General features: G+C 34.4%; 1 non-coding gene across 1 annotated transcript; it reads right to left on the reverse strand.

Annotated features, from left to right (window-relative positions):
• Positions 1–1,663: 1,663 nt before the first annotated feature.
• TRNAA-UGC lies at positions 1,664–1,736 on the reverse strand. Its single transcript has one exon. It is a non-coding gene; the product is annotated as a tRNA-Ala (tRNA).
• Between the last annotated feature and the right edge of the window lie 6,784 nt (positions 1,737–8,520).

Here is an 8,520-nt window from a genome sequence, read left to right on the forward strand (position 1 = left end):
CAATGCATTGGTCTTGAAAGAATAATATACTATCTCCTTTCCTTATGGTTCTAACTCCTAAAATAATTTAGTTTCACTCATGTTTTTCATTTCAAACTTAGACCTAGAAACAACTTTGTTTTATAAACATATAATGACACATTCAACATTTTTCAGATTTAGTGCACAAACATTTATCAACATTGTTAGTTAAAAAACCATCACAAAGTAAAACTCTATCAAGTTTTTCATGTCATTATTTTGGTGGTTGTTTCAATCCTTATAAGGACTTCAAAAGTTTGCATACTTTGTTCTCTTGACTAGGAACTGCACATCCTTCAGGTTGAGTCATAAAAATTTCATCCTCTAGATCACCATTCAAAAAATAACTAACTTATGGATAGATGCTAGAGCTAATAACACTCAGATAAATGAAATTCTAGTCATTAGGAAAATGTATAATTATTGATTTGGTCCCTTAATTTTTTGAGTTTATTCAATTTGGTCCCCGAGTTTTTTGAATGTTCAATTTGGTACCCATATTTTTTAAATGGGATCAGTTTAGTACCTTCCGTTATATTTTAGTTAATTCGTTTGTATAGTGGTGAGTTGTCATTGTGCAACAAAATAAACAAGTAATCATAATACCATACTGAATTCACTTGATCAAGGAAACATCAATAGAGAGACTAAATGATGTTAACTACATCCAACAAACAAACCAACCCAATTAACAACTTCACCCACATTTCTATTGCACAATGACAACTCACCACTATACAAACGACATTAATTGGAATATAACGGGAGGTACTAAATTGAACCACTTTAAAAAATAAGGGTACCAAATTGAACCTTCAAAAAACTCAGAGACCAAATTGAACTTTCCAAAAACTCGAGTACCAAATTGAACCAACTTAAAAAATTGGGGGACCGAATCAATAATTATACCTTAGGAAATTTTTTTATCAAAGTAGTCTACGTTAGGTTTTTGACTAAAACTTTTTGCTACTAGTTTTGTCTTATGTTTCTCTATAGATTCGCCAGAATGGTACTTTTTCTTAATAATTCACTTACAACCAATGAGTTTTTCTTCTTTAGGCAAATCTACTAAGGTTCAAGTATTGCTTTTCTTAATTGAGTCAATTTTAGTCCTAATGTCCTTATCCCAATGTTTTTGTGTCCAAAGCACTAGCTAGTAGTTTCTAAAAAGCTTGTTAGATCATTTTCAACTATATAAGTGTAAAAACCATTTCTAAAGGAAGGTTTCTTCCTATATCTTTTACTTCTCAAAAACTCACATATGGCATCACTAGCAATATATAGGTTGTTCAAATGTCTCACTAACCTTTAAAGGAAAAACATGTTCAAAGAACACAACATTTTTTGTTTCCACTATTATATTATGCTCAAATACATCACTTTTAAGAAGAAGAAAAAAACTATAGGCAACATTATGTTTATCATATTTTTCTTAAGTTTATTTGGGTATTTATAACACCAACTCACTTCATAATGAATGGAAGAATGTCACGATATGTAACTTCAAAAACGATAATAATTCAGAGTCAAATTCACATAAAATAATACTATTCTTACTATTTCCAATTCAAAAATGAGTAGTATAGGTTATTTTTGTCTTTCTAATGTCTCAACTTTCTCCATATCTAATTTTGACCAAAATTGGAGATGCGGGGGATCGAACCCCGTGCCTCTCGCATGCAAAGCGAGCGCTCTACCATTTGAGCTACATCCCCTATTGATAATTGAAAGTACATTTAATGTATTGTTGAACTATTTTGTATCAACAAAAATATATTATAAATTTTTGGTAATTCCATGTTTTTTTATTCTATAAAGTTAGTAGTTCTTTCTACATACTCAGAGAAAAGAATTGTGCACAGGTTTTGCTCATTGCATCTTTGGATTCTCATGTAACTTCAAAAAATTGATTTGAATAGGTAACTTAAGAATCCATTGTCTTGAGTATATACGAAGAAGTTGAACGACATGCTAAAAAACATTAACAAACCCAATTTCAGTGATAATAACTCAGAGTCAAATTCACATAAAAGAATACTATATTATTTCCAATTCAAAAATGAGTTACCATTTGAGCTACATCCCCTATTGATAATTAAAAGTACATTTAACGTATTGTTGAACTATTTTGTATCAACAAAAATATTTTATAAAGTTTTGGTGATTCCATGTTTCTTATTCTATAAAGTTAGTAGTTCTTTCTACATACTCAGAGAAAAGAATTGTGCAATTAACAAACCCAATTAACTCAGAGTCAAATTCACATAAAAGAATACTATACTATTTCCAATTAAAAAATGAGTAGTATAGGTTATTTTGCTCTTTATATTGTCTCAACTTTCTCCATATCTAATTTTGACTAAAATTGGAGATGTAGGGGATCAAACCCCGTGCCTCTCGCATGCAAAGCGAGTGCTCTACCATTTGAGCTACATCCCCGATTGGTAATTAAAAGTACATTTAATGTATTGTTGAACTATTTTGTATCAACTAAAATATTTTATAAAGTTTTGGTGATTCCATGTTTTTTATTCTATAAAGTTAGAAGTTCTTTCTACATAAATTTGTATGAGTATCTATCCCCCATATTCATTTTAATGAATATGGGGGATAGATACTCATACAAATTAATCTTGTGTCAGGAACCAAATTTGAACTGGTGACACGAGGATTTTCAGTCTTCTGCTCTACCAACTGAGCTATCCAACCATTCTTGAAGCTTAATACTTTGATTTTAAAAGATTTTAGAAATCTATGTTAATGAATCTATATCAACTAAGTAAAAAAAAGTTTGTAAGTGAGTTTCTGAAGTAATTGTAACGTTATAACCGGAAATTACATATTTAAAATAAAACAACTAAATATAATAATAAAAACCTCATTTATTATCAAATCCTTTCCCCAAAACATGGGAAAATTTAATACATTTATTTCAACATGCCAAACTAAATAAAACTGTGGCGTTCAAGTATTACAACTATAAAGTATTTGTAAAGCCAATATAAAATAGTCCATAAATTTTCAAAGAAGAAAACTAGTAAAGTTTCCCTGGTTATGTAACAAGTTACATGATCATCCCCAAACACACACAGATAGGGTGAGCTCAATTAAAGAAACACAAATACAATATGAAAAAATTAAAGCATCTCAAAACTATAACATGTTTTAGCATTTCCCATTCCTCAGTTCCTCAACTTTCAACATTCTGTTAGACGCCTCTTGATTCTACACCCTTTAGTGAGTACATTGATCGATCTTTGATGCACGAGTTTCTACTCGCCCCTCCGACTACAAGCCACCACCTAATAGTCCACACGCGGGAATAAATTGTCACGGCCACAATCCGCGACACCAAGTGGAGTTCCCCAAAATGAATCGAAGTTCGTAGTTGTCCCCAAACTACCAAACTCAATCAGGTGCACTAAAGAGGGCAATCATCTGAAACCTCGTCTTACGAGCCACGATCTCGCATACTCTATTGGACTTCCTAAACCACCAGGCTACAACCTTGAGTGTCCACGTGTTATCCCAATACAAGTTACACTTGTAACTAGACCCCCAGCCAAAGCATCGCAACATAACACTCATCCAAAGTTGTGTAGAAACCCTCCTCACGAGCCAATTATGCACCCAAAACCGCTTAGCGCGCCTCTCGCGTCGCTAGGCGGAACTTGGTTCCAAATTGCTTGGCGTATCTCTCGCGCCGCCAGGCGCCAAGCTCCTTCCAAGACTTCTGCCACACAATTCCGCCTGGCAGGACCAACCCTACCGCTAGGCACCACGCGCGTACAATGGCCACTATCACTGTTTTGGGACTCCATCGCCTGGCGGCGCGGGACGAGCCGCCAGGCGCCATACCAGTAATGCAATGCTACTGGTTTTTGGCATATTAAACAGGTCCCTAAGGACCCCAACCATATAGTACGATAATCATACACACTTACAATCATCCAGTCATACTAGTAAGACTGAATCTCAATGCGCACATTCAATCATGGCACAATAGTTGTCAATATTACACATACACTTTAAAACAACACAAACAGTGAAGCATACAATCTAGACCACCTCCAAACATCAATCTCATTCATCCAGGCATATTTACAACAACTGAATTGCACACACACTTCACTTAGCACTTTTCCCAATTAATAGCATATTGTCCCCTTAAACAACAATGGCATATTCTACTTCACATTCTTCATATTACCAATTAACCAACCCATAGTCATTTAATCAACATCACATGGTGTCCTAATTATAGATTACCAATTAAATACAGTCCCTATCATGTTCAACATACAACTTTATTTAGTTTAAATACATATCTCCCAATTATCACATACTCATACACAATTCATTTCATATCCAATACCTGAGTTTCCTTCCATCCCACTACTCCATTGCATACATACCAGATTACCCAACATAACACCCGATAACGCCTATCCCAAACAAAATTCCAGATAATTTGCTGGACTGAGGTGTCGCCTGGTGGCAGTCCAGGCTCTGCCAGTCAGTGCTTGGCAATCTAAGTTCTGGCATATCTCTCATGCACCCTTCGTGATTCCCCAAACACCCCAAACACAGTACTCACCTTCAAACTGACATAATTTAATATGCACACATCATACAGGTTCATGCTATGTTCATATAAACATCACCACTTATAAAATCAGCACATCGATCATTGACAAAACTCATGCTTATTTATCACCAACCCCAACAGGAACCATAATTCCAATTTCATTCAAGACTTCATGCAATTTCCACCAATTAATAATTGTAAACAATGATTCATCATGCCAATAGTATACTTACAATAGAAACCCAATTTAAACACCACAACACGACAGACAAACCAAACAAAATAAAGAAAATTGGGCAACGCAGTATACGTCGTATGGCAGGTCACCCTCAGTTGCCAGGCAGTTCATAGGGAAACCCAGAAAACTGGGTTCAATCACGTCGCCAGTCGGTTTTTGGAAAATCTAGAAAATGCGAACAATTTCAGGATTTTTCACCCAAAGCAAATGTCATTATCATGTTTAGTCACCCAAAACGCAAATAATTCATACATAGCAAATCAGATAGCTCCCCTAACCTGGATATTCCTTGCTCAATTGACAATTGCTCAAATCTCCTTTCTTTTGATATTGGCAACGTGAGTCCCTTAGGTTAGCTTCCCACCATTGCAATAGTCTCCCAATTCAACCCACATGCTCAGAATTCTTCTCCCTTCACTACTCACACCTGGCTAGACTCCTAAGCAATCTTTCTCCCTCCTAATTCCCTCTTAAATTTTGTCTTAATGGGACTTGATGGAGAAAAACGAATTTGGCATTAAGGAATAATAAATTAACATTCAAGGCTCATTAGGAGTGATGGGGATCGAACCCCGTGCCTCTCGCATGCAAAGCGAGCGCTCTACCATTTGAGCTACATCCCCAACTGATAATCCAAAAGTACATTTAATGTATTGTTGAACTATTTTGTATCAACAAAAATATTTTATAAAATTTTGGTGATTCCATGTTTTTTATTCTATAAAGTTAGTAGTTCTTTCTTCACAAATTTGTATGAGTATCTACCCCCATATTCATTTTAATGAATATAGGGGATAAATACTCATACAAATGAATCTTGTGTTAGCAACTAGATTTGAACTGGTGACACGAAGATTTTTCAGTCCTCTACTCTACCAACTAAGCTATCACGACCATTCTTGAAGCTTAATACTTTCATTTTAAAAGATTTTAGAAATCTATGTTAATGAATCTATATCAACTAAGTAAAAAAAATGTTTGTAAGTGAGTTTCTGCAGTAATAATTATTTTGTATTGTTAATCGTTAATTATGCATATGAGGTTTTGCTCATTGCATCTTTGGATTCTAATGTAACATCAAAAAATTGGTTTGAATAGGTAACTTAAGAATCCATTGTCTTAAGTATATACGAAGAAGTTGAACGACATGCTAAAAACCAATAACAAACCCAATTTCAGTGATAATAACTCAGAGTGAAATTCACATAAAAGAATACTATACTATTTCCAATTCAAAAATGAGTAGTACAGGTTACTTTTCTCTTTATATTGTCTCAACTTTTTCCATATCTAATGTTGACTAACATTGGAGATGCGAGCGCTCTACCATTTGAGCTACATCCCCTATTGATAATTAAAAATACATTTAATGTATTGTTGAACTATTTTGTATCAATAAAAATATTTTATAAAGTTTTGGTGATTCCATGTTTTTTATTCTACAAAGTTAGTAGTTCTTTCTACATATTCAGAGAAAATAATTGTGCACAGGTTTTTCTCATTATATTGTCTCAACTTCCTCCAGATCTAATTTTGACTAAAATTGGAGATGCGGGGGATCAAACCTTGTGCCTCTTGCATCCAAAGCGAGCGCTCTACCATTTGAGCTACATCCCCTTTTGATAATTGAAAGTACATTTGATGTATTGTTGAACTATTTTGTATCAATAAAAATATTTTATAAATTTTTAGTGATTTCATGTTTTTTATTCTATAACGTTATAAGTTCTATATCAGAGAAAAGAATTGTGCATACGAGCACGCTCTACCATTTGAGTGATTCCATGTTTTTTATTCTATAAAGTTAGAAGTTCTTTCTCTTTATATTGTCTCAACTTTCTCCACATCTAATTTTGACTAAAATTGGAGATGTGGGGGATCGAACCTTGTACCTCTCGCTTCTACCATTTGAGCTACATCCCCTATTGATAATTTAAAGTACATTTAATGTATTGTTGAACTATTTTGTATCAACAAATTTTTTATAAAGTTTTAGTGATTCCATGATTTTTATTCTATAAAGTTAGTAGCTCTTTCTACATACTCAGAGAAAAGAATTGTGCACAAGTTTTGCTCATTGCCCGCGTTACTTAAACGTGAGTAGCAAATTGGCGTGGAGCTTGGTTTATTTTTCTCTTTATAAAGTCTTAACTTTCTCCATATCTAATTTTGACTAAAATTGAGATGCAGGGGATCGAACCCCATGCCTCTCGCATGCAAAGCGAGCGCTCTACCATTTGAGCTACATCCCCTATTGATAACTGAAAGTACATTTAATGTATTGTTAAACTATTTTGTATCAACAAAAATATTTTATAAAGATTTAGTGATTCCATGTTTTTTATTTTATAAAGTTAGTAGTTCTTTCTACATACTTAGAGAAAAGAATTGTGCACAAGTTTTGCTCAATATAGTGGTTGTGAGTCAAATGCGATTTCATAGACGGAGACAACCTACCACGTTAGTTGCTCAGATGACTAACTCATACCCGTGTTACCTAAACGTGAGTAGCATGTTGGCGTGAACCTGGCGATTCGACAAAAAGTTAAAAAACATTAACAAACTCACTTTATTTCCAATTCAAAAATGAGTAGTATAGGTTTATTTTTCTCTTTATAAAGTCTTAACTTTCTCCATATCTAATTTGTTAAAATTATAGATAAGATGCGGGGGATCGAACCCCGTGCCTCTCGCATGCAAAGCGAGCGCTCTACCATTTGAGTTACATCCCCTATTGATAACTGAAAGTACATTTAATGTATTATTGAACTATTTTGTATCAAAAAAAATATTTTATAAAGTTTTAGTGATTCCATGATTTTTATTCTATAAAGTTAGTAGTTCTTTCTACATACTCAGAGAAAAGAATTGTGCACAGGTTTTGCTCATTGCATAAGAAGTTGAAACTTCTGCTTTATTTTACGCACTGAAACCGAAATGGCTGCTACTTTGATTCATATGCTGGTGGTGAGTCAAATGCAATTTCATAGACGGAGAGAACCTACCAGGTTAGTTGCTCGGATGACTAACTCATACCCGCGTTACCTAAACGTGAGTAGCATGTTGATGTGGAGGCGGCGATCCACGACAAAAAGGCTTGGGGTCTCTATGAATTTCATTTCCCGACCCTCGAGAAATTAGAAGTCTGGGCTAATCGCTAAGAGCTCATCCCGAGAGAACTCGGGACGGGATAACTCGACATTAACAAACCCAATTTATTTCCAATTCAAAAATGAGTAATATAGGTTATTTTTCTCTTTGTAAAGTCTTAACTTTCTCCATATCTAATTTTGACTAAAATTGGAGATGCGGGGGATAGAACCCCGTTCCTCTCGCATGCAAGCACTCTACCATTTTAGCTACATCCTTTATTGATAATTGAAAGTACATTTAATGTATTGTTGAACTATTTTGTATCAACAAAAATATTTTATAAAGTTTTAGTGATTCCATGTTTTTTATTTTATAAAGTTAGTAGTTCTTTCTACATACTCAGAGAAAAGAATTGTGCACAAGTTTTGCTCAATATAGTGGAGGTGAGTCAAAGGCGATTTCATAGACGGAGACAACCTACCAAGGCGATTTCATAGACGGAGACAACCTACCACGCTAGTTGCTCAGATGACTAACTCATACCCGTGTTACCTAAACGTGAGTAGCATGTTGGCGTGGA

Source organism: Vigna unguiculata, chromosome 8 (genome assembly GCF_004118075.2).
Source record: "Vigna unguiculata cultivar IT97K-499-35 chromosome 8, ASM411807v1, whole genome shotgun sequence".
Classification (NCBI taxonomy): domain Eukaryota; kingdom Viridiplantae; phylum Streptophyta; class Magnoliopsida; order Fabales; family Fabaceae; genus Vigna; species Vigna unguiculata.